The sequence below is a fragment of the Arvicanthis niloticus genome, chromosome 5 (genome assembly GCF_011762505.2).
Source record: "Arvicanthis niloticus isolate mArvNil1 chromosome 5, mArvNil1.pat.X, whole genome shotgun sequence".
Lineage (NCBI taxonomy): Eukaryota > Metazoa > Chordata > Mammalia > Rodentia > Muridae > Arvicanthis > Arvicanthis niloticus.
In genome coordinates this window covers 30,554,766-30,582,133 of record NC_047662.1, presented here as the reverse complement: position 1 = coordinate 30,582,133, position 27,368 = coordinate 30,554,766, and the positions used below count along the sequence as shown (strand labels likewise).

The 27,368-nt window shown below is 44.5% G+C and overlaps 1 long non-coding RNA gene across 3 annotated transcripts; it reads right to left on the bottom strand.

Annotated features, from left to right (window-relative positions):
- Positions 1-177: 177 nt before the first annotated feature.
- LOC143442355 (uncharacterized) lies at positions 178-27,360 on the bottom strand. Of its 3 annotated transcripts, XR_013110465.1 has the most exons (5): positions 27,235-27,360; positions 15,478-19,748; positions 8,768-8,845; positions 7,592-7,704; positions 178-738 (listed from the first exon to the last, which is right to left on the bottom strand). It is a non-coding gene; the product is annotated as an uncharacterized LOC143442355 (long non-coding RNA). The 3 variants fall into 3 exon arrangements; XR_013110463.1 differs by lacking the exon at positions 7,592-7,704; XR_013110464.1 differs by lacking the exons at positions 178-738; positions 7,592-7,704; positions 8,768-8,845 and having other exon boundaries at positions 13,342-19,748.
- Between the last annotated feature and the right edge of the window lie 8 nt (positions 27,361-27,368).

Sequence of the window (27,368 nt, the reverse complement as noted above, 5' to 3'; positions counted from 1 at the left end):
AGGCACCAGAATGAAACTGATGAGAAAATACTGAGGGAATTTTTTAGCAGTAAGAAAGGGGAAACGTATTTTCTCACATGATAGATTGTTTGCCTGTTGCACCCCCCCCCCCCCAATTCCCCAAATGTTACCATTTGTCAAGGTCTAAGTTGGGGAGGTGATCCCAGGCTACCTGTGTCTTCTTCAGAGCATTGAAACGAGTACATAAAGATTATAATGTGAAAACAATACTTTATTCAAAGCAGAGTGATAACACAGATTAGAAAGGACTGTCAAGACTAATATGGGGGTAGAGAGAGCTGCAAAAATGACTTAGAACTAGGACCACTTGCTCTTCTTCCAGAGGACCAGAGTTTAGTCCCCAACACCCATGCCAGGTGGCTCAGTGCCTGTAACTGCAGCTCCAGAGGCTCCAATGCCCTCTTTTGGCCTCTTTGGGTACCTGCACATATGTGTACATGTGCGTGCGCGCGTACACACACACACACACACACACACACACACACACACACACACACACACACGGGGGTTGGGGGGGAGAGAGAGAGAGAGAGAGAGAGAGAGAGAGAGAGAGAGAGAGAGAGAAATAAGATAATTTTGGGGAAAAAAAGATGTCCCAGGCTCCACGAGTGACCTGCTCAAAAGACTCAGATTCTTGTTGTGGCTTCCATTATTCATGAACTTCCTCCGCAGCTCCAGAGAAGTTTAGTTGCTAAAGGGGCCTCAGTGCTGTAGGTCCTGTTTGGATTGAGAGATTGAGTTATATAACTTACCATATGCATGAAAAGGACACATAGGAATAGGATCATGGATAAGGGAATCTCTGAAACCATTCTGTCAGAGGACACAATTTGCCTTACTGTACAGCCACCTGAAACCAGTCTAAGCTGAATCGGCCCATTGCACATAGTTGCCTGTTATCTAGAAGACGCTAAAAGAAATCAGTTGCCTGGTTTAGAGAAGTTAGCACAGTTTGATGTGGTCAGGTTACTGGATTGGTAAGAGGTCACTAGGCTCTTCCTTCCGTTCTTCCTCCGTTCGTTGTCATCCTTCTTCTTCTTCTTCTTCTTCTTCTTCTTCTTCTTCTTCTTCTTCTTCTTCTTCTTCTTCTTCTTCTTCTCCTTCTCCTTCTCCTTCTCCTTCTCCTTCTCCTTCTCCTTCTCCTCCTCCTCCTCCTCCTCCTCCTCCTCCTCCTCCTCCTCCTCCTCCTCCTCCTTCTTCTCCTTTTTTTTTTTTTTTTTTTTTTTTTTTAGTAAGAGAGGGAGATGAAGCCAGGCAATGGTGGTACAATGGTGGTGCATGCCTTAGTCCCAGCACTTGAGAGGCAGAGGCAAGCAGATTTCTGAGTTTGAGGCCAACCTGGTCTACAGAGTGAGTTCCAGGACAGTCAGGGCTACATAGAAAAACAAACAAACAAACAACAAACAAAAAAGAGAAGACGAAGTCTATAGTCCTAGCCAAGTAAAGCCTCGAGTTGCTAAAAATAATCATCATATTCAGGTAGGCTGAGAAACTCCAGACAAGAAAGCTGACTTGAGATGGCATCCTGTGCGGTTAGAATCAGGGAGCTTCTGACAAAAGATCAATCCACCAACCTCCTGTGGGATTTACAACTTTGAGACTTCCGGGATTAGATTTGCAGATGGAATCTTCCATCCCCCAAACTCCCTCCGGCTCCCTATAAAACTCTGTCACCTGCACCATGGTACATGATGTCTACTCCCAAAGAAAGACTGCTACCCTTCACTATTCTGATGAAAGGATTCATCTCCTCTTTATTCCCACATTGCCTCCATCAGTCCTGACATAACAGCGCTGGCCTGCCTCATCACCACACTGTCCTGGAATCGAGTTTGAAATTGACATTTTTGACATTATACAGGGTTTTTGAGATTTGGATAAAAGCATAGTATTAACACTTTCAACATCAGGTTTTAGGTTATCTCTCTTGAAAACTCAGTAAAGGGCTTGGTTTTGTCAGTCTAAGTTTCTAGAATTAACACTTGAATGTCAGATCCAGCCATTTCAGGAGGAAACCAGCTCCAGGTTAACACTTCAACTAGCTACCATTTCAGCCACTGAGTCACGTCTCCAGCCCAAGACTCCATCTTTTGATGGTTACATCAGTCACACCAGAGATTGGCTTGGCATCCTTGTTTCTCTGTTTCTACTGGTTTAACTCCCAGTGACTGAGCTGAGAGCCTGAGAATAGACACCTAGATAGCTTATAGCCCACCATTCAAATGGCCTGACAGCTCAAAAATAGCTCTGCAAACCAGAATGCCTCAGAGCATCCTCGGAGACAAGGCTGACCAACAGGTGGCACCAAAACAGCTCAGAAGGAACCCAAAGTCCTCAGAGTAAATGAAGTGTCCTGGGGGCACCAATCGAGAGAAATTTACTATGGGGAAATATTCTTGAATCTAAAACAGACTTCAAATGCTTCACCAGAGCAGGCAAAGCAGATGGCACTGGCCCAAGTGGGAAGCTCCGAGAACATTTTGCCAACAAAGTGGTTCCAGCAGCTGCTGGGAGTCCTTCAAGCTTTTCCTGTCCCTTGGGTTAGGACAGAAATGGCTGACATCCAAAATGTGTTTTTATCTCCATGCTTGTGCCATGCAGTTGTTACCAGGGTTATTTTGTCTTATGTATTTTGTCATTATTAATACTATGAGGTAGAGCAGAATATGAGAATAGAGGACCACAGAGGTCCCAGCACACGCATAGAGGTCAAAGGAAAATAGTCTAGTGTTAGTGTTGGCCTACCATCCGAGGGTTTCTGAGAACTGACTTAGGTCATCGGGCTTTTGCTACAAGTCCTGGTCACTCAGGGTCACCTGATTTTTCCATGAGTGTTCTTAGACTCAAAGCCTGTGTGCTGAAAGCCCCAACAGCCCAGGCCAACCATCCTGTGACTCTCCATCAGCTCCCTCCTGCACACCTAGCAATGAGCCTTCCACAGCTCACTTCCCACTTGTCCGAACAATGCCTGTGCCCTCCATATGCTGATGGCTTCCCTAGATCTTAGCCCCGCCCACTGCATCATAGACAGGCAGGGTAGCTAAGGCTATGACTCACCAGAGAGTTCATTTTCTCCAAATCCAGGACAACAGTGGAGCATTGACAGCAGAGGCCAGTGAACTTCATAGTATTTATCTTGTAGACAGATCATGCCAGAGAGAAGAAAACTAGATACTGAAGAGCTCTCCTATCGCAGTGTGGGATCAGTCAGGGAGGGACAAAGCCCTAGTCTTCTGGAGTGTGAGAGGGAAAAATGAATTGGCGAGCGCTTGTCCCACACAGAAGACAGAATGCTACTGACAGGACCAGAAGACTGGGCAGCCATGAATTTTGGGAAACCACTAGGGCACATCTGGCTGCTCAGGAAGCTAAAACCAGCCAGACCTCCAAATCCACGTGTAGAAGTTTGGGTGCTCTGCGGGCAAGCCAGGCAGAGTCTCTTTCCCTTCTCCAGAAACCAAAGGAAGGAGAACATCACCCACTCCGGGCAGTCTCTGCTGGCAGGTGCAAGACCCCTGCCACTGAGGGCTTTTTTTCATTACCCATCAAAGAGAGATCACAAATCGACTTTGCTAAATGTCTGGAGTTAGAGACCGGAAGAGGTTACCTTACAAATCCCAAGGAAGCATGGACAGAGAAAACTCTTGAGGCAACAGCACCAATAGAGATCCAGGGAAAAGAGAGGACAATGGCATCCTCTAATCAGGCAAATAATCGAAGGGACAAACCTCAAAGCCCTCAAGGTCAGCTCCATAAGGACTTGTGGAAGGACATAGTCATGAGATATAGTGCCGCGTCGCCAAGGAAAGGCCTACAGCTGGTGTCCCACTGCCCCAAACCTGCAGAAAAATTTGAAGGACATGTCCTGGAGGGAAAAAAGATCCACCTGAGACCAAGGTCATCAATGCAGGAAATGTACATGTATAGTTTGGAGGAGAGTCAGAAGGAAGAAATACAGACACCAAAGGAGAAGGCTAAGGAGCCGGGGACTAAACGTAAGGGAAGGGAGGCCCAGTCCCACTTCTCGAAAGAAAAGGCATTCCTTCAGAAAAAACTGTGGGAGCTGGGCCCAATGCCTGTGGGAGGAATGAGTCTGCTGGACAAGAAAAAAACCCAGGCCTTGGACCCATCTCCCAAAGACCATCATTCGAAGTCAGGCCCCAGAGCACGAAGACAGAACCTACAGCCACTGGCTCAGGATGTCCACAATATGAAGGCCATAAGAGAACAGTCAAAAACGGAGAAAAGGAAGCTGAGATTGAAGTGGTGGGACCCCACTGTCTGGGGTGCTCCAGTCACACTGGCCAAGCGTGAACAATTTCCTCGAAAGACCTGTTCACAATTCCACGGTGACCAGAGGAAGCTGAGCTTTCCCATGGGCAGATCGAGCTATATAAACACAATTCCCGTAGGCAGATCAACTTATTAAAACTCTGTTTTTCTGCCAGATCAACTTATAGAACCCTGTTTTTCTGCCTCGAGAACATTAAAGGTCTCCATTATAGCCCCGAGGCTGTGGTTTCTGGCCAGGGCAATAGCCTGCTCAAATCCAAAGGCCTCCCAGACAACCCTACAGGACACCCTCCCTAGATCTCTCCTCTCCTGGCTGGCCCTCCTGAGACTATGCCCATCATCCCTCTAGAGATTTCCTGGGACATCACACTGGTGAGTCTTCCCTGATCCTGGTCGTTGCCTGTAGCCATTGGCCTCAGATGAGGCCCCTAGAGAACACCCCATTCCTGAAGTTCCCTCAAAAGGAAAGTCTTTCTGAAAGTGTGTCCTCGGGTACCTGCTGGGCACCCTTGCCTGTGACCATAGGTGCAGGCTACACTATCCTTTTTAGGGTGGAACTCTCTCATCAAAGATGACCTATGAGGTTCTTCTGAGAGGAGTGGAGTATCCTTCAGCTGCTGCTCTTGAATCCTGTCACTGGTACCCACAGCCCTGCTCCCCATTCCTTGAAGATGCCTCATTTCTGAGGCTTGCCTAGCAGACCCTTTCAGAAGTTATAACCTCCAGCTCTGGAGGAAAATCCTTTGGTCCAGTGTAGAGATCCTTTGAGGGAAAGAATGCCCACTCAGAAGTTGGACCTTGAGACCTCTGCCAACATTTTAAGTCCCTGTTCCTGTGGAGGGATGCCCTTGTAGGTATTACGATCTTTGCCTTCTGCCTCTACAACACACTGGCTCCTTGGATCATGTGGATGTATTGTGAAGGGCTGGGATGGGTTTGGTTCTTAGGCCCTGATGAAAGCAATTGTGTTCCAGATCCTCGGCTCTCAAGGTAGCTGGCACCTGTTCTCCTTGCTTTTCTCATTCCTTCTGGACTCTCTCAAATTCCTGGATGTGGACTGTGGTGGATCCTGCAGAAAGGCTGCAGCACAGCCTGGGTAGGGCAGGGCCCAAAGTCAGAGAATTCTCACTTGTTTAAACTGTTCATCGAGTCTCCATGAGCTGACTAGAGAGTCAGGCCTGCTTGGCATCTCTGAGGCCTTAGGAAATTGAACTGTCAATGGGGTGCTGGTGAGATTCCAGACCAAGGGTTCTGGCTGCTGAGGCTTGGTTACCTACTGTGTTTGGAGGAGGCCAGTGCCTTGGTACCACCCAGAGGCATGGAGTAGATGGACACATGGCGGCAACTGCAGTGGGCAGTGTCCTGGGCCATCCCAAGCTGATGAACTTCCCTGACTTTTAGCTTGAAGTGATGGCGCATTTAAGAAATCCAGCCAGGTAAAAGGCCACAACCACCATCTACATGCAGTTGGGCAAGAAGTGTGCCTCAGGCAGAGGTGGCTGCGGGTCATCTCCATCAACATACATCACTGATCACCTGAAGCCAGGCCTCCAACCGCTGTGAGGATGAAGGCAGCTCATGTAGTGGATGGATGAGGAGCCGAGGCAGCAGAAGGGCAGCCACTCACAGTGAGGGGCCTAGGAGGACTGGCTGGGGATGTGGATGCTGTTTGTTCCAGAAGGAAATTTTAAATTGCCATGGCATGGCCATAGGGTGCTTCTTTTAAACAACAAGTAAGTCATCTCCTAAGTCTCTTGCACTGCCAGGCCTTCGTCATTTGCTTTGGAGAGTCTCTTAGGAGGCTGCTTACCCTTGGGGTTGACCCTGCTTTGCCTGTTACTTGTCTATGGCTTAATTTGGAAGGTGGACTGGACCCTACAAACATACCTTTGTGTGTAATCATTGATGGGCTATTTTTAATATTACTTGGATATAGGTCATACACATGCACACACGCATACCTGGGCACCCCCCGACCCCACACACATCCCCCACACACATGGGGAGAAGGAGAGAGAGACGAGATATACATGGTTTTGCCTATGTGTATTTTTTGTACCATGTATATGCCTGGGTCCCAAGGGGGGCCCAGAAGAGGTCTTTGGACTTCCTGTAACTGTAGTTACAGTCTGTAGTGACTGCCATGTGGGTGCTGGGAATTCAATACAGGTCCTCTGGCAGAACAGCCAGTGCTTTTAACCACTGAGAGTCTTTCTAGCCCCCTCCTTACCAGTTATTTTTATGCTAACATAATTTTTTTTTGTTTTGTGTTTTAGGGGCAATAGATTGGACACATTGATCCATAGCAAAACCTGGACGTGGTGGCTCGGTGGCATAGTGTTCTGTATGGACCTAGTACTTGACTAGAGGGTTTTTGATGAAATCTGCTTATATATATCCCAGTCCCGAAATTTGTAGTCAGAGATTTGTAATCAAGATGTATCAAAATAATTTTCAGAATTTTTAATAAATTATTTTGAGTTTTAGTATATAATAGTTTTGTCCTAGTACCAATTTCTTAGTGTTTAAAGGATAATTATTTCTCTAATTCTTTTTTTAATTTTTTTTTTCATTTTGATTCCTCTGTTAATTCTTTTTTCATGACAGGGTTCTATCTAGCTTAGCCTGGCCTTGAACAGGATGTGTGTCTATGTAGCTATGGATTATCTTGACCCCTGACCCTTCTGTCTCCACTTAGTAAGCACTGAGACCCTGAGGTGAGCCACCTTGGCCATTTTCTCTGTGGTTCATGGGATAGGACCTTAATATGCCTATATTCTTCCCACTAAGCCACAGGCCCAGCCTCTCGTCTGATAGTTCTTGACTTTTTGCATTTACAAAAGTCACTAGGAGAAGAGCCTGGTTCCTGGCACCTTGTATCAGTCAGTACACCAGGCTGACCTCAAACTCACAGATCCTGTGGATCTGCCTCTGCCTCCCAAGTGCTGGGATTAGAGGTGTATGCTACCATTGCTTGGCTTGAGATGGGTCACTTTAGAGCACATTCTGAAGATAGCCTATGTATGCTCCCTGGGTACAGTCAGGGAGGTTACCATGCTCTGCTCATTAGGAATAAATAAGTAAAGGAAGGAAGAAAGGAAGAAAGGAAGGAAGGAAGGAAGGAAGGAAGGAAGGAAGGAAGGAAAGGAAAGAAAGAAAAGAATGGCCATGCTCACAGTCTGACAAGAGTATTACAATTTACTCCCTTTGTCTAGCTAACTCCTGTCTAACATTCCTTTTTTGAAAGAATTCCTACAGGATGGGGGTGATGGCCCACCTTAACTGCTTCCTGCTGGTTGGGGATGGTGGAGAAGGCTGGCAGTTGAGAATACCCTCTGGAGCACTGAAATTGGGAGGAATTTCTCTATCTGGTTCCATTTGGCAAGCCTTCTACAATAGATAAAGCTAATTGTCAGGTTGAACACAGACACATATTCACCAGCAGGTCTAGGAAAGACAGGGACTCAGTTAGTTTAGGATCAGTGGAGCTCACAGCTTCTTCCTGGTTGAATATGTCTTTCACTTTAATATGAAGAGTCAACTATGAAGTTATTGCCCCAATTTGAAATAATTATGGAATAAGGGAGAAGTCTTATCAGAAGGAGCTGGGAGGTCCTATCAGAGCAACTCTTCTAGAAAATCCACAAAATAAGCCACAAGTAACATCTCTAGGTGAAGACATCTCCTTAATCCTGTTTGAGGTAGGTAGCCACACTAAGGAGCTGTAGGACTAAGTAGTTAAGAGTACTTGTTCTTATAAAAGACTTGGGGTTCATTCCTGGCACCTACATGGTGGCTCACAACTGTTCATAGTTCCAGTTCCAGAGGATCTGACATCCTCATTGGAACCAGGCATGCACTTGGTGCACATACATACATGCAGACAAAACATCCATATGCATAGAATAAATACATTTTTAAAAAGGCTGACACCCAAACAAGGCTTTTCTATGTTTTCTATATAAGATATAGACACTTGTCTATCTTCTTGAAAAGGAATTTTAGTTGGGCAGTGGTGGCACACGACTTTAGTCCCAGCACTTGGGAGGCAGAGGCAGGCGGATTTCTGAGTCCAAGGCCAGCCTGGTCTACAGAGTGTGTTCTAGGACAGCCAGGGCTACACAGAGAAACCCTGTCTCGAACCTCCCTCCCCCACAAAAAGGAGTTTTAATCCCTGGATAGGTTCAACAATTCTTGGTTGTCTGGTTTGATATCTATCTTTGGGTCTGGGATAACTAATAGAGTCTGGAATGATGAATCAGGGAGTCTGAAATAACTAATTGAGTCTGGAATGATGAATCAGGGAGTCATGTGTAGAGATCTTAATGATGACGATGGGGTGAACAGGGTCACTGTGTGTGACTTTCCCAGTCTGATTCTAGAGATGGGAGATGATGAAGGAATAGACTTTGCCAATATCAGATCCCAAGGTGACAGGGTCTTTCAAACTTACATAGTCATTCCTCCCAGAGATGGTGGAGGGACAGCTGAGGTGAGCCAGTGAGGTCATCTGTTTTATCAGGTCTGAAGTCTGCGCAGATAACAAAAGTCATTAGAGGAAGGGCCTTCCATGTGGCAATTCAAAGGGGCTCAAGTCACCCTGAAAAGGTTCTGAACCTGGATTAAAGCCTAGGATGACAATGTAGTCCATGGTAACTGACCACCACAGTAAGGGTTTAGAGGTCTCCTTTAGGCACAGTGGAGGTGAGGTGCTACTTAACACCGACGCATTTGAGACCATTTGTGGCAGGGTAGGCTTGTGGGAATCTGAATCGTGAACAATTGCCATAACCTCATGAAGTAGACCTCTGATTACCTCTTGTGCTTGTTTGCTCTCTAAGACAAAACTCCAGTTTCTTCTAGAGGTTGAGCCTCCCTATTCTGTGATGGTCATGCCCTAGAACAGAAGAGCCACTATCCCAGTCACTATGGGATCCCACCAGTTCCATTTTTTTAGGTGAATTTATGAGTGTTTTGCCTCCATGTATGTATGTGCACCATGTGTGTGCCTGGTGCCCTCAGCGGGCAGAAGAACACGTCATATCCCCTACAAATAGTTGTAAGCGGCCATGTGTGTGTTAGGGACTCAACTTAGGTTCTTTGCAAGAGCAAAGAACAAGAGCTCATGACCACTAAGCCATCTCTCCAGCCACAGCTTGGTTCCAAAACAATAACAAAAATAAAAACCCAACCCCGTATTTACATTCCTCCCCTCTCCTCCCGTGTGTGTGTGTGTGTGTGTGTGTGTGTGTGTGTGTGTGATATGTATGTCACAGATGCCTTGTGCAGATTAGAGAACAACTTTTAGGAGTTGGTTCTCTCCACCATATGGGGCCGAGGGACCTATTCCTTCCCATGCTTGAGAAGTGAGCGAGTGTTACTTGCCCAATCAGTGGATTGACCACATGTGTTACCTCACCATGGTCCCTGCCCTTCCTTCCTGAGGGGAGCTAGCTCATGTCTTCTTTGTGGTTCTGGTGGTGTTCAAATCCCGTTCTGGGAAACTTCCAGAGAAGAAAACCTAGTGCTCGCAGAGACCCTGACACACTTGATTTGTAAGGAAGCCTCTGTCTGTCTTATTCATGCAAACTGCCATTTCTAGATTCCAGAATACATTATTAAAAAATTGTGGCAAAGGGAAGCAGGGACTGAAGTATGAATATTTTAATAAATCCCAGTGTGGGTTACTACTTGCCTCAATGGCTTATGTTTCTGAGTAAAAGACATATACAAAGCCTTTCTATTTTAATATGCCTTAAACAGTACAATAGCTGAGCCACTGCCTAACCTCCATGCTGTTAGAATCTACTTTCTATCCATAACCCCATTATTACTTACTAATTTCTATCTTCCATCTTGGCTGCTTTTGACCCAGTTGAGCAGCCCTCTGGGCCAAGTTCTTTGGTCTCTTTACATGGAGACTCTGGTTCTCTCCCTCATGCACTCTCATCTTCTTCCATGGCTGCTCTCCTATGTCCTTTCCTGCATGCTGTCTTCAGTCATGAAGGTGCTTCCCTTTCTTTCTTTCCTCCTCAAGGTCCCAAGCCCAGGAAACCTAAAACCCTTCTCTTTTTCTTCTCCCCAACTATTGGCTGCTGGCATCTTTATTTACCAATCAGAATTAACTAGGGACAGGTTCCCAGAAGCTTAAGTGCAGACCCTCTTGTGCAGACAGTTTTGGGGGACTCACATTAGCATTAGAATATAAGCAGCTACCAGGGAATCACAGCTGTTTCTAGGTCTACTCACTACCCACTTTAAAAGGGACAGGTGAAAAACAATTTTTTTTTTTTTTGACAGGGTTTCTCTTTGTGGTCCTGGCTGTCCTGGAACTTGCTCTGTAGACCAGGCTGGCTCAAATATATAGAGATTCACCTGCCTTTGCCTCTCAAGTCCTGGGATTAAAGATGTGCACCACCATTTCCCAGCTAGAACTGAATTTAAATTGAGCCACAGATGTTTAAATCAAAACAAGATTATGGAGGATAGAAAATATGAACCTAATTTTTAGAAATATTTTGTCCTTTAAGAAAATATTGTATTAGCCAGGCAGTGGTGGCGCACGCCTTTAATCCCAGCACTTGGGAGGCAGAGGCAGGCGGATTTCTGAGTTCGAGGCCAGCCTGGTCTACAGAGTGAGTTCCAGGACAGCCAGGACTACACAGAGAAACCCTGTCTCGAAAAACAAACAAACAAAAAAAGAAAATATTGTATTGCCATGACAGGTGTGATGGTGCACACTTTAAATCCCAGCATCTGGAGGCATCTGGAGGCAGATGTCTGTGAATTCAAGGCCAACTCTGGTCTACATTCTGAGACCCTGTCTCAACAAGCAAATGAAAATAGTAATAGCTTTTAGTAAGGATTCCCATATAGTTTATGTTAATGTTTAAGACACTCCTGAGCCTAGAGAGGACATATCATCACAGTTTCCTACATGGAAAACAGAATGGACTAGAGGCAAGGAGCAAAGCTTTAATAGCATGCCACACGTGTCAGGATATATAGCATTTCATGACAAATGCTATAGGAACATTTTCTGTTTATAAACATAAATTTTGAGTATAATGATCAAGGGCCCTAATGCTAACACTGCTTTTCAAGTTTTGGCAGGTAACAGTTACAACATATACACAGTCATTGCAACATAGACCAAATTGTTAGGTAGTTAGACCAGGAGACAGGCATTAGCAGATGTGGAGGCTACTGAGGATGGATGGACCCTATCTCAAATTTCCTTGGCAACAAACAGGGAAATGAATTGTGTGGTAGAGTATGCTCTTAATTCCAGCATCCTGGTCTACATAATGAGTTCCAGAACACAGCTAACGAGAAAGACTGAAAAAACCATGTTGAGTGGCCCAGCAATCTGGTCCCGAATGGGATGTGACCGTCTAATCTGCTCTAATTGTATAATACCACATACTGTCTTCTCTTCCCTTTGTTGTAGCTCTTTATAGATTTTAGCAGTTTCTCCTTGCTTGCCCCACCCCCCTTTTAAGTTGTGCATGGATGTTTTGGGCATTTGTGTATCTCTATACAATGTGCATGCTTATTGCCCATAGAGACCAGTAGAGGGCACTGGATTCCCTGGAACTAGAGTCATGACAGTAGTGAGCAACCACATGGGTCCTGGGAATCAAAACTGAGTCCTCTACAACAGCCAGTGCTTCCTCTCCCTCCGTCATCCCCTATCCCTTTGGCCTTTTTGAGACAGTCTCTCTCTACATAGTCCTATCTGTCCTGGAATTCGCTATACAGAACAGGCTGGCTTTGAACTCAGAGAGATCCACGTGCCTCTAAAAGTGTATGCCACCTCACTGGGCCAGTGTTCTTACCTGCTGAGTCATCCCTCTAGCCTGTTGCCTCTTTCTCTGATAATCTCAAAATGTCTAATACTTGGTACCACACCCACTTGATCTCTTCTTTGGACAGCAGCCAAAATCCTAAGCATGTCTGCTGACTGGGCATCCTCAGTCTTTGGGAAAGATACCTCCCCCCACCATATGGAATACCTCCAGCTTTCCATCACTTCTCCTGACTCCATGTTTAGAGCCTGATTCAGAAGGCATGCCCTTTCCCTTCCTTGCTGGTTGATGCCAAGACTTCCAGCAGCTTGCCTACCATGTAATTTTTCTCTCAAATGATAACAAAATGGTCCTTAATGTCTTCTGAGTCCATTTTATAATTCTTTAACAAGGAGATTAGCAACCCAGAAACAGCCTTTTTTTTTTTTTTTTTTTTCTTTTCTTTTTGAAACAGTTTCTCTCTATGTAGGCCTGGCTGACCTGGAACTTGCTTTATAAACCAGGCTGGCTTCAAACTGATAGAGGTCTGTCTGCCTCTGCCTCTCTGCCTCTCTGCCTCTCTGCCTCTCTGCCTCTCTGCCTCTCTGCCTCTCTGCCTCTCTGCCTCTCTGCCTCTCTGCCTCTCTGCCTCTCTGCCTCTCTGCCTCTCTGCCTCTCTGCCTCTCTGCCTCTCTGCCTCTGCCTCTCTGCCTCTGCCTCTCTGCCTCTGCCTCTCTGCCTCTGCCTCTGCCTCTGCCTCCCGAGTGTTGGGATTGAAGGCATGTGCTACCACCACCACTGGCTGTTTACCCAAATATATTACAGTTAATACAAATGACATCATTAGCAATTGTCTGAATAGGAAAATTATCCCATTTCAACACTGACAAAATGTATGTATATTTCATGTGTCCCAAAGCTGGGAAACCATGCAAAGAGATCCCTAAACACAGGCTTGCCCACAACTCAACTTTGACATCTACATTTGAACTTTTCCCAGCTTAAGTAAGTTAGAAAAAAGTTTTTAGAGTTTCTGAGTATTTGCTAAGATATCTTCAACAGTTTAAGTACTTTTATATTTTAGGTGACCCTGTAAATCCCACAGGGTGTGTTTTCTTGGCTTTAGTTTCTAGGATAACACTTGACAGCACCAGAGCCAGCCCATTTCACAAGAGGACTGCTCAAAACCAATACTTCAGGTAGTTAACATTTTAGATAGGTATGCTTGATTGAAGTAAAGTCCTATAAAAATGGTCTTTATTTTAGTTGCAAAGTCAAATACTCTAAATTCACCCATCTTAGTTTACCACTTTTTCAGAGAAAAATACAGAGAAGGCAGCTCCAGCTTATTAACATTTCAACAATGTTTCTCAAAGAGCTACATTTATGTGTACACATGCTTATACATATAGACCTTTTAAAGAGGCACACTGAGAATGGGAATTTTGGTATACAGACAGAGAAAAATCAACAAATCAACTGGTCTTTGTTTATTAACTTCAGGGAAGATTGTTTTTGCCTCATGTTGCTTTAGAAAGGATCATGAGTTTACTAAAGGCTGGTCAGCTACAATTCTCCCTAGGGGGCACCAAAAGAATAGTCTTAATATTTTTTATGTTTGCATAACTGAACAGAAATGTCCTTGTAACTCTTGTTTATCTATTTCAAATGAGTTAAGGAGGGGTATAGTGAGTTGCTTTGGGAAAGGGGTGACCACAAAGTTACCCTTCAGGAACAAGGAAAGGGTCTCCATCACAAAGAAGAGTATGTTATATCAGATGGGCCTTAAAGGGAAGGAGTAGCTGCCCCTTAAAACTCAAGAGGAACACCATTAAAAGATAGCTTAAAATAAGAGAGTTCTCATGGACAGGGTGATGGCGGCTGCAGAACACAGCCCCCATCATGAAACGCCCCAAAAAGAAGAGAGCAGGTGCTGGTAAATTTCACCATATGTGATTTAGTCTGGGTTAGCCTGCATTATTTAGTCAGGGATAGCTTGCTTTAGTATGGAAGAGCCAGGTACAAGGTAGGACAATGAATTAGGGGCTGTTAAAAAAAAAAATCTCAGCACAGCATGGCTTCTTAACATTAAGTCCAGACACAGCTGAAGGGAACGTGGTCTGAGTTTTTTAGTCTGTGAGATTGGGACAGCTTTGAGTGACTGGTGGCTTGCCCATGATCCAACATGAAGATTTGGAGAACCACAATACATACTCCAGGCAGAGCCCCAAAGCCTTCTCTGTCCCACACCAGACACCTAAATGGTTTAAGGCCCATCCATCACACAAACAGCAAACCGGCCCAAAAAGAGCTTCATAAAATGGAGACAGCTTAGGTGAACCAGGAAAGACAAAGCCAGTCACCAAAAATGGCTTAAAAAGAACCTGAGGTGATTAAAAGAGCCTCACCCTAAAGGAGAGCCAAACCTGACTGGTGGCGCTTGTGGGAAGACATGGTAAGGGCCAAGCTTTCTAAAAAATCCAAAATGAAGCCCAGATGCTAGTTTCGCTGTTTCACCTAGTAAAGCAGATGATACTGGCTAAAAAGCAGGAGGTTGGGAAAAAAAAACAAAAACAAAAAAACTCCCCAGCTCCCCGGAATACAGTAATTCTAGAAGCTGTTTGGGACAGTTCACCCTTTTGTTCTCCAGGCAGAGTCAGCTTGCTGCCAATGGCTGCCACTCAAAATGTGTATTTTCTCCAGGTAGTCTTGACAATTGTTATTGGAGCTATTAAAGCTGCCTAGCTCCTGGCAGCTGTACTTAAGCTTGCCCACCCATCCTTCGGCTCCCTGGAGAACTCCGTCTCTCGTCTCCAGCCTCTACTTGCCATGGCTTCCTCTCATCTCCCTATGCCTATGCAACTGTTGTTCATAGACGCTGCCATGCCTATCAAGAGTCATGGAGACCAAAGACTGGTGTGAGCTTCAGTTCAAATCCCAGCCCTCTTCCCGTCTCCACCCACTGCATTCTAGACAGGCAGGGTGGCTAGAGCTGGGGCCATGCAGGGGGTTCATCAGTTCCCAGACCAGGGCAATGGTGCAGTGTGGGTGCCAGGGGCTGGGGAAACTCTGATAATGAGTGGTGTGGTGGGAGTTTAACAGTGGGGGGAGAACTGCCGACCTCCTGAGACCTCGGAGAGCACAGAGGAGGCTTTGAGAGGGAAAAGGCCTGGCCCTCGGGAGAGCGAGAGGAGGGAATGAGTTGCCAAGCTCTGGGTTCCCACACCTGCAGCACAGGAGATGGGATGGGGTGGGCAAGCCACTGGGATAGCCACTATAGGTTCATTTGTTCCCAAGGGGTCAAACTGATTGTGCTGCGGCAGCCAACAGCAGGTGTCTGAGTGCTCTGCGGCTTAGCAAGGCAGGGCCCACTCACCTTTGTTAGCAGAAGTGGGGGAAAGCGGGGTGGGTTCCATACTTGCAGGTCTGCTAGTGAGTGCCAGGTCCATGCCTCTAGCGTCCTGCTCTCATTTGTCACCACAGAGGTTCTGCAGACTGGCTCCTCAAAACCACAATATATGGTCCTCCACCCCTGCCACCCAAGGAAGGACTGAGATAGTGACAATAACAACTAAAAACTACCTTAAATTTAAGGATCATGACCTTGCTTAGCAAACAAGAAAAATAGAGAACCACCCAAATCCACAAAATACCACATAAATACAGGAACTTGCAGAAGTCTGGACCATGTCCTGGCTAGAAAACCCAGACAAAAATGAAAACAAATGCGACTAAGGAAAGAGCCAGGAGATGGTGTGGAAAGACCTCTTGAAGACATAGTGACAGTACAACCTAGAGGGCCACAAGTCATGTTTAGATACATCAAACTGTGGTGACCATGAAAGAAACACTGCAGAGCTGGCAACAGCAAGTATTCCAGCCAACACAGATAAGACAGAAATGAACTGATTAGTCCAGGAGGGGAGGCACAGCCCCAGTGGTTGCAGGAAAAGGTCAGAGAGCTCTGCCCAAGGCCATGGGAGAGAATAAACCAAGTCTGCTGAAGAGAAGTCCCCGGTCTTGGAGATATTGGCCAAACAGTAACACGAAGAGCAATTTATCAGCTCATGGCTACCACAAGGAGAAAGTTACAAGAAGCCTGTTAGTAAAGGAGAAGTCCCTGGGATAGCATGGGTGAGATCCCACAATCTGGGGCAGGCCCATACTGCTGACAGACTGGGAGGATACTGCTGGTCAGCTAGGCTTGAACAAACAGCATGCCCCACAGATGCCAAGTGATCCCAACAAGACAATGAAATGAAAGTCGGCACAAACTTCCTAAGCTCTGTGCACGGGGTGAGACTGGCTTAAGACCAGAGAGAAGAGAATATGCCAAGCTCACGGAGGAGACAGTGAAGGTTGCACCAGCTTCTGAGGAAGAGGTAGACTTACTCAGTATGGCAAGGAATCAACTTATTCCCAGGTGGCTCTGACCTGCTGCCTTACTCCCCCTTCACCCCCCCCCCCCAATTCCAAACCCCTGGAGACCAAGTGTCAGGTGGCCAAGGATAGACAACATCTTTGTTTTAAAGGTGCTCATTTCTTTGAAAGCTGGTGCTATTCCAAATGCTATTCACTTTTATGAAAATAATGGTGTAGAGCTCCTAGTAATACTCATTTTTGACAACGTTGAGAATCCACTCGGCAAATACTCATGTCAAAGTACTCAAACAGTGGGTGTGGGAGAAGCACTGTCCGTCTGTCCTGTCCTGACCATGAGGAGAGCCACACCATTGAGAGTCAGTACTTGATCAGGGCTGTGAGAGTGTCTCGTAGAAAGATTACAACTGAAGCCACTTGCCTGTGGCATCCAAGCTTTTGAGAGTTGCTGTCCTTCCCTTTTCTGAAAAGAAAACAACATGCCTGTTTTCTATTAAAACTGGACCCTCTTCTAGCCGTTTCTGCAGTGTGTTGGAAGGCTTCTTGCTTCACAGTTTGTTGGGACTCCTGGAGTGCAAGGCTTTTCCAAGGCCAGCTTTGCAGGCTATGCCGCGAGCGCTAGACTCCACTTTCTCCTTAGAGCCATTTTATGTCGGCTCCTTCAGCGCTCCAGCTTCTGACTGGTCAGTTCCAGTGTTGCTGGACATCACTAAAGAGGGTTTTGCCAGGTCCTAAAACAGTGGCTTCTGTGCTTTGGCCGTTGAATGCCCCATTCTGTGGGTCCTTTCAAAAGGCTGGTCCTTTTGAATCTTGTACCTGTAGCTGCAGAGCTTGCCCTTGATCCTAATTGTTGGTCCCAGCACCAAAGATTCTTTGGATGGGAAAAATATTTTCAAAACTGCACCTCAAGTTTCTTGCAGGTGTCCTAGGAGGTCCTTTTCAGGGAAAGATGCCCCATTCAGAACCTGCCTCTGTAGCTATTGGGATCAGCACTGGGTCCCTCAAATGTTCCATTGTGTTTGTCCTTTCGAAGAGATCATTTTGGAAGTCGCAGCCTCAAGTCCCTGGAGGATGAATTGTTGCTCATAGCCCCAGAGGTCCTATTGAGAGGAAATGCCCCCCACCCTACCTTACAAGTTGCATTTGAGTCACTGGTGGTCATCTTAGGAGCCGTTTTCCTAGGAAAGAATGCACGGTAGAAATTTCGTTAACTCTCTCAACAATGGCCCCTTCTGTTTCCTCAGATCCATCGTTTTGATTTATTCTAAAGAGTTTGGCTACAGTTACTCCTCAGACACGTGGTTATTGATATGTTGTTGCCTTTTCTTTGGCTCACAGTTTGGTCAGGTCCAGCTTTTCTCGCTCCTTTGGATCTGTCTCAGGCCCTTATCTTCCGGCCGGAAACTGAGAGGGCTCCTCCAGTAACCGCTGTTGGACCGGTGAAGGAGCTTAAGCGAGCGTCAACGGTGAAATGCTAGCTTGTGGGGTGGGGGATGGGGGGTGAGGGTGGGGCGTAGGAAGGACGGGGACAGGTAGGGCACATGCAGGATTGGGCAGAGCAGATGGAGAATTTTCAGTTGTGTAAATTAGCCATCCGAGATCTTAAGGTGCAGGCCAGTGAATCTGGTTCCAGCAGCTACTTTGAAGCCTTCAGGACTCAGACTTTAGCGCTCCAGCAGGCAGTGTCCACGGTCACCCAAAGTAGAAGACACTCCCTGTCAGGACTCTCAGGATGAATTAGTAGACTACTTTGCAAGCTCTGCTGGTACAAACCCCCAGATTATCGCCCACAAGCACTTAGGTAGAAATGGGGCCGCACTGCCACAGGCAGCTCCATCCTCCTATGGTGTGACAGGGCAGCTGTCACAGCAGACCTCACAGAGGTCACGGCCAAGAGGGTAGATTGTTATGGAAAGGACAATTAAAAATGCCAGGAAATGGTCATTGGGAGAGTTTAAAAAAAAAAAAAAAGGTTTCTTCATTCTATGTTTATGTGCATGAGTGCTTTGCTTACATGTATGTTTATGTACCAAATGCTTTCAGTGTCTGTGGAAACTAGTTACAGATGGTAGTAAGTCACCACATAGGCTACAAGAATCAAACCTGTGTCATCTAGAAGAGCAGCCAGGGTTCTTCATCACTGAGCCATCTCTTCAGCCCTCATCTGTTTATGCTTGATGTATACTTTTATGTTTTGGAGCTATCAGGGTAGTGTCTGGGCCCTGGTACCTCAAAAAACCAAGCTTAGTAACACATCTTTGAAGCAAATTAAAGACAGACTTGATATGAAAAGTAGAAAAAGATTTACTGAATATGGCTGTGCTGGGAAGTAGGACAAGGAGATGTAGTGACCTTCCAGGCCCAGACCTGAGGTGAGGTGTGAGTAAAGGGCCAGAATCATGCGTGTCTGAACATCTGGGCTGATTCATCACTGACCCATCATTGTCTTGGCTGCAGTTTCTTTGAAGGCAGTCAGACAAGAGGGCAGGCAGCATGGTGAGAAATCCTTTTCCCCAAGATGACTCCTTTTTCTTGTTGGACCTCCACTTTAACCTCCTCCAAGGAAATTACTGGGGAAAGTCCAATTTCTTGTAATAGTCTGATGATTAAAAGGAGAGCTGCAAGTGTTTCTTTAGAGGTTACACTCTGAGAAACAGGCCCTGGGGAGATGGCTCAATGGGTAAGAGTACTTGCTAACAAAGCATGAAGTCCTGAGTTTATTATAGGTGAGAGCTTAAGAGACAGGAAGCAGCAGGGCATGGTGTTTGACACCTTTAACCCTGGCACTTGGCAGGCAGAGGCAGGTACTTCTCATGAGTTCAAGGCTAGCTTGGTCTGTATAGCAAGTTCCAGGCCAGCCACATAGACCACTTCTCAGGAAAGCCAGTATGCCTGAAGATGAGCTGAGGAGATGGGAGGAATGCCTGTCATTATTAAATTATTAAATATATTTATTACCATAATGAGATATACTTAGTCATCCCAGGAGTCCCTTACTATGGCTCTTCCAATAATGTGCTCAATTTCACCCTTATGAACCGTGTGAGATAGTGATGCGGCTGCTTACAGTTTCTGTGCATTCATCTCTTTGCACTAAGCAGTTTGCTCATCTTGATATAGTTGGTCACCTTTTTCTTTTCTTCTTTTCTTTCTTTCTTCTTCTTCTTTTTTTTTTTTTTTTGAGATCTCATTGAATGTGTTTTACACCAAGACCACTTCTTCTTTTTTTTAAAATAGGAATTTACCTCAACATTGAACTATGTAGTTCTAAAAGAAATAATGAGGAAATAAAGTTATTTATTCATTCATATGAACTATTTACATATTTTCACATGACCTAGGTTTTATCTTTTATTTGGTTTATTTGTAAGGACTTGTTACAAATAATGGTTGTATTTTACCTTTAACACTAATTGCATGTTTTAAAATATATTTTTCAATTTTTTGACATATTTATCATTTCCCCTTCCATTAAATGCATTTTATATTTTCAGACCAGGTTTAAAAATTTGTTGTCCCCCACCCCTACCCTCATCTACGAAGCGCCATCTGCTGGCAAAATGGCATAGTAACTTCAAGATGGTTCAAAGCACTTTTCATAGGACAACTGTTCTGGATTTGGAAGTTTTGTCATTGAAAACATAAATTTGGAAGTAACATACATACGTAAAGGGAATGAGCTCCACAGAGATGGAGCTAACAGTCCTCACCTTCTTCCTGCATGAAGTGTGCAAATAAAAGCTTCTATGCATGGCTTGGAAAGGGGCTCAGGTTGCTCTCATAAGCAGTGGACCTACTATGTACACTTTAGATATATGTAGTATTTTAGATGCAAGTTATAAATCAAAATATCTGTGTGTTCTACTTGGTTAGCATATCTGTACCCGTTCATGCAGGAGAAGCCAAGGCTTTATGAAAAACAAAAACCAAACAAATAGCAAACTAACAGGAGGAAGCTGCCTCCCGCACAGACAGACTGCATAGTGCTTGTGGGTGCTACGCTTTGGTTGAGGATGTCTCCTACAGTCTCAGGCACTTGAACGCTTGGTCCCAGTTGGCAGTGCTGTTGCTGAGGTTTAGGTAGACTATCCTTGCTAGTACAAGTATCTCACTGGAGGTGGACTGTGAAAGTGAGAAGCCTCACATACTGCTAGTGCACTCTCTGACGTATTCTTGCAGCTGAGGGTGAGTTCTTGGCTTCCTGCTGCTGCCTGGTACCATGCTTTGCCACCAGGATGGATTTTTATCCCTATGGAACTGTAAGCCCAAATACCACCCCACCACCACCACCACACAAATAAGATGACTTAGGTATGGTATTTTATCACAGCAACAGAATAGTAACTAATACAGGATTCACAAATAGTTCAGTTCCTTAAAAAAAAACTAAAGAAAAAATTCATGTTGTCTAAGATATTAGGAAATCTTATCATCATATAGGTGGACCTTAATTCTAGCTCTCTGATAATTTTTTATGGACACTAACTAGGGTATCCCTTGGCCTTTGTCTGCAAAATGAGCTGTAGGGTTGGGTGTCAGGAGCTATCTAGGATAGGCTAAGGCTAGCAGGTCACCTCCCTGGAGGTGGTGGCCGCCCCTTCTGCATGGTCTGAATGGATGAGCTCTATGAGGAAAGGTCCTGAAGAGACTTCACCTGAGGATTGCTTCTTGCTGCTGACATGCCTTTCCTGTCATTATTAATATAATAATTCCTGGGCACTACCCCACTCTATTGACCACATTTCCTGGAGATCAACATACAGATGGGCATTCATGAATTAATGCTCTTTAGATGAATGAATGGTTTTATAGAATTCTTGATTTGATTAAAATAATTTTAGAAATAAAGTTTTTAGAGATGGTCTTAGTTGCTTTGCTAGAAAGATATAATAAAGTTAGAATTAAGAATAGAATGTGCCCACTCCTCATAATAGTAAGTAAAGTCTTTATAATAAGAAATACAATGAGCTTTCATAATTACACTAAAAAGAGGAATAGGCTTGGGACAAATTTGTATTCAAGGAACAATATTTAGGCGCATGGATGAAGTCACAGGTGTGCATTATGATAAGGCAAGGCCATGTAAAAACTGTTGCTTTAAATGTATAATGAGCATATAGAATGAAAACACTGCTTTGAACTTCATATCAACATCCTTCTGTAACTCACATTTTTATGTAACATTTTATCTCTGAGGTAATTTTCTAAGAACTTTTGTCTAAGAAGGTATAAAAAAGCCAAAGGAAAAAAAATAAGGCTGGGGGCTTGGGGGCGCTGCCCAATCCATCTATCCATCCATCCATCCATCCATCCATCCATCCATCTAAATGTATCTGTCTGTTTGTTATGTATGAAGGTACATGTGTATATATGTAAGCATACATGAATACTTGTAGCGTTGATGAGACAGATGGTTGGGCCCGGTCAGAGTGTGTGTATATTAATGCATGTCTAAAAGATATAAAAAGCTAAAGGCAATAAATAAAAGGTGATATAGCCATTTTCTACTTCATCCTGTGTGTGTGTTTTCTGTGTGGGTGACTCCTTTCTTTTCTGGTTTACAAAGAGTTAACCCACCAAGTCAGTCAGGAGCTCCTAGCAGCTAGCAATAAATCCTTTACAGAATCTCCCTACTGTTAGCAAGTGTCAATAGGTCCAAAGGCCTGCAGCTCCTTGCTTCAGAGTAACTTAGAGTCAGCTAGGTATATGTTACTATAGAAAACAACCCTACTATCTTGCAAGACCACTTGCTGACACTCTTTTCTCTTGGCTACTTCCAAGAGAGAACCAGCACTCCGGAGCTGGCCTCCAGCAGTTGGGAAGATGGCTAAAAGGGTAAAAATACTTGCTTCATGAGCCTACTGCCCTGAGTTTGATCTCTGCAACTCATTGAAAGAACCAGATGTGGTAGCAAGCATCTGTAATCCCAGAATTCCTACAGGGAGATGGGAGGCAGAGACAGGTGAATTGGCAGATAACTTGGTCGTGACATCTTGTCTACTGGACCAGCTGTTAGTCTATGTTTTGATGTGGTATTTTGTTATCTATCTATGTTCCTGTGTGCCACTTTTAAGTGTGATATGTTAAAAGTTTAATTCAAATTAGTCTATAGGTAAGCAAACATTAAATATAAATTCAGTTCTAATTCCTTCCAATTCCTAAGACCTAAACAAATCTAAGTTATTTTAAGTTTGTAAGTTAAAAGGAGAGAAACAAATAAGTTGGGTAGTGGTGACACACACCTGTACTCCCAGCACTCTGGAGGCAGAGGCAGGCAGATCTCTGGGAGCTGGAAGCCAGCTTGGTCTACAGAGCAAGTTCCAGGACAACTAGGGCTACAGACCTAGGCTATCTCAACCTTCCCTCCCACTAAAAAAAAAAAAAAGAAAAAAAAACTGCCAGAACTGATAATACATTATCTTGTGCTACTATTAGATAGTTAAATAATGGCAATGTCTTTGTTTCAAAAACTACTTTCTGGGTTTTCATTACAATGCCCTGTGTGAAAATCATTAATGTAATAAAAGGCTGACATAACTGGACAGGGATCTTGAATTGTCCTTGGTGTGATGTCCAGATTGTATCCCAAAGAGTTAAGCAAGACATATTACCTGGTATTAGGGTTCCCTTTTACAGGTTTTGTCAATAAAAGAATTTAAGATTTATAATATGCTGGGGACAGCATAACATGACAGGGACTGCCTGCAGCAGGCTGGGATGGAGACATCTCAGTAGCCAGTGGCAGCTCCTTGTAAAAAAGGATGGGGTTTGGGACCCTGAGAAGCAGGAGACACATCCCTCCAGGAGACCCGCCATCTGAAATAAGGGACTGCATAATTATTCTATTCTATCTGACTTTCCTATTTCTGTCTCCTTCTGCTCTCGTGAATTCTGTGAAACTACTTGCTCCTTGATGTAATGATTCTTAAACAATTGAAAACTGAGGCACAGGGGCACAGTGCAGCACAGTCCTAATGGCCCAGGTGCATGCTGTGTGCCCTCTTGGAAACAATGTAATAACTGCACATCGGTAGTTCCAGATTAATGCTTGCCTTGCAAAGAAAGTTTGAACAAATTATTAGAAAATGAAATACAACCAACATTGGGACTCCGAGAAAGGAAAAGACTATTCAAGTTATGAAATAACTTTTGCACAACATTTGAGAGTGGTTCCTGGATAAGCAAGTATAGAATACATAAAATTATATACGAGTAAAACTAAGTTAAAAAACTGGGACTCTTGGGGAGGGAATAATGATAAATTTGCAATTACTATTATTTTGGCCACAGGCCTGGGAATAGGGGAAGCTTGGAACTTTGGGGAACAATTATAATTCTTGATTATTTGTGGGATGTGGTTACTCTTTTGAATCTGATTTGACAATGATTATACAATGTCTTTTTTTTTAACCTGCTTTTGGAGTATCAATAAAAGACTGGGGCAAGAGAAAGCTGAGAAAGCAAGTGGAGAGCGAGTGAGGTAAGAGTGAGGAGCGCCTGAGGTGCGCGTGAGGTGAATGTGAAGAGTGAGTGGAGAGAATGTAAGAGTGTGAGAAGAGTGTGTATGAGAGTGAAAGGAGAACACAGAGGAATGTGGAGTGTGGGAGTTTGAGAAAAGAGTTCACAAGGTGCATAGGAGAATGCAGAGTGTGAATGATCGAGAGCGCGAGAGAGTGAGAGATCAAGCTAGAGAGAGCTAGAGAGAAAGAGAGAAAAGAGAGAGAGAGGAGAGCAATTTTAAGTCTTGAAAAATTGCCTGTTAGTTTGTACCTGAAAAGTAGTCTGTTTATTATGTGCCTTCCAGATATCCCTGCTTCCAGTTGAGAACTGTGTTGAGGCTGGATCCTGACAATAATGAAGCTTAACCATTTTATTAGACTTTAAAACACACACACACACACACACACACACACAGAGCAGGCAAGCTATAATCTGTCAGTAAATAGGGACAGGAAAAAAGGGATTGCAAAGGAAACTCTCTCATCACTGTGGGGTCAACTCAGGAACTGGAGTACTAGAGGTTCTCAGTCCTAGAAAGCATCCAGCAAGTCTGTCTCTGAGTCCTTGTTTGCAAGCTTGGCATTTGTGGTTGATAAAGGGTGATGGGTTTGTTCTTACTGTTTGAGACAGAATCTCAGCATGTGACTCTGGCTGGCCTTGAGCTCACAGAGATCTGCTTGCCTGTGGCTCTCGAATGCTAGGATTAAAGGAACATGTCACTCTCAGTGGTGAAGGCTTTCTAATTGTTATTTTATTTAAGAGTATTTTACTATATTTATTGTGTGCATGTGTGTATGCTTGAAGTACATATGGAGGTCAGAGGGCGCTTTGCAAGTCACGCCTCTCATCTATACGATGGTTCCAGGGATCAAGCTCAGATCAGGCTTTCAAGCCAAGTGTCTTTATCCACTGAGTCAGCTCATCAGTCTACCCAAAGATGAATTTTTTTTGTTTGTTTGTTTTTTGTTTTTTTTTTTTTTAAAGAGCTTATTGTGGAGAGAAAGTTTACAAAAGAAGAGCTGGAGACAGGAGCCAGTGCTCCAGAGAGGACCCAGAGAATGCTATGGAAAGGTAAGATTGGTTCCAATATAGGAGGCCCTAAGAAAGGAGAAAAAAATCCAGCGCTACACTATATGGGCCTTTTACAGGACATACGGCAGAATCTGGACAAACACCAAGGGAAGTTTATTGAGAGTGAATTCTCTGAGCATCATGTGCAGCCAGTGGAGAGCATACCTGCTCTGTACACGTTCCTCCAGCCCCAGCCAAGGAGGTGATCATTCCACATTCACTGCCTCTTTATCTGCTGGTCACTCAGGGGGTTGGGGAGAGGAGAGTCCTCTCTGTCCATCTCTGACTTTTCTTGTCAGCTGTTGACCCTGGTTCATCTACTGGCTATTATCCACTAGTTGCTGATTTTAAAGATGTTGATGGTCTCAGGTCATGGTAGGGTCCACTGGTCATTAATTAAACTGTATGTCTTCATTCTCACCCTTATGTGGCAAGCATGAAGTTTTATCAAAGAATTATCATGTACTTAGAGGGGGCTAATCCTTACTGAAGTTAATAAGATACAGCTGCAGCTTTGGTTCGTTTCTTCATATTCAGCTCCTTGTGTACAGGAGTCTGGAGTAGCCTCCTTCCCGGACAGGTGGAGCCATTCTTTGCCATAATTAAGTCTGTTACAACCTGCAGCATTAGGAGGAAGCACTGTGAAAAGGTAATAGTGCCTTGCTTAGGTTTCTGGGTTGGAGCTGGGAGTTCACACATGGTGAGACCCTGCCCCCCTCAATGTAAAAATCCCAAAAAGCTCAACTAAGAAAACTGGGTAAGTTGGAATGCCTTAGACCAGAGACTAGAGGAAGGTCCCTGCCAACAAGAATGAAGGCAGGCAAGCAGCAGCCACCAGAACCTTGCTCTGTACTTTTCCATTCAGTTTGTGATTGAAGCTGGGTTTATGACTGGACAGTTCTTTCCACATCAGTTTAAGTTCTGTGGCTTCTCATAACTAAATATGATTTTTTAAGACCAAGAGAAAAGACAGTATTTTCATTATTTGTGCAATATAGAGCCATCATTTCACTTATCTTAAATAGTCTAGAAACTTTGCAGCTAGGGGCCAGTAAGATGGTTCGGTAGGTAACGGCACTTGTTGTCAAGCCTTAATTCAATTACTGAGACTCACATGGTGGAAGGAGAGCAAGTCTTGTGAGTCTTCTGATCTCCAACTGCACCTAGCATGAATACCCTTCCCCAACTCCCTGAAAAAAAAAAATCCACTGGATTTCAAAAAGATAAGGTGGGGATAGGGCCTTACATTGAAACAAGAATACAATGAATTCTTTGTTTTGGAGGCATCGTTTCTCTATGTAGCCCTAGCCATCTTGGACCAGGCTGGCTTTGAACTCAAGTGATTCATCTGCCTCTGCTTTTCTCGAATTGAGATTAAATTCGTGTGCCATCAGTGCCTGGTGAATAGAATGACTTCTATACAAAGAAATCAAAACAGAATCTAGCCAAGCAGTAGGCACTACTACAAATGCATTAAGGGGCCTCTTCTGCACCCAGAAATTTTATCAGTAAACAAAACAAAACAAACAAACAAATCCAGCAGCATAGCCACGTTTTAAAATTCATCTTCTGCACATAGGGTGGCCCCTGGATGGTGGAACAAGCATTTTGAATGAATGAAAGAGGAATTAAAGAGACATACACACTTAGTACTTCCTGTAATTATTTTCAACATGAAAACATGCAAATATATGGAAAAGAACTTAATGTTAACCAATAAGAGGGTTAAAAAAGAAAGAAAAAATAAAAGAAAAAATAAAATTAATGACAAAGGCAGGGGAAAGAACCACTACTTCAGAGGTCATTGCTCTAATCTAACATTACTGTAGATACAAGTTTTCTCCCAGCCAGCTGTTATCTGCAAACCTCACGGGGCTTAATGATTACATGTGAACACTGAACATGGAGCTCAAGAGAGATTCAAACTCTTTATGTAGCTAGTGACCTTTATGTAGAGGGTGACCTTGAACTTTTTCCTGTTCTGCTTTTAACTCCCCGGTGCTGGTTTATTTTTCTGAGAGCCAAGAAACGCGGCGTTGGCCGGTTCCCCAAAGAAGATCCAAAAGACAAGGAGTGCGCGCCCACTACCACGTGAGGAGATGCCACGCCTAGAGCCTCTCACTCCCGGCCACACCCATACAGGGGCCCACAGAACGTTAGCATGGCTTTACCGAAACCTCACCTCTTGCTAGGCAACAGAATCTCCGCGGCGACCGGAACAGGAAGATGCGATACTGCCCGGAACCGCGGAGGGCGGGCGCACGCAGCCTCCCTGGGCTCCGTGGAGATAGGGATACACAGCGTCCCGGTCGCCAT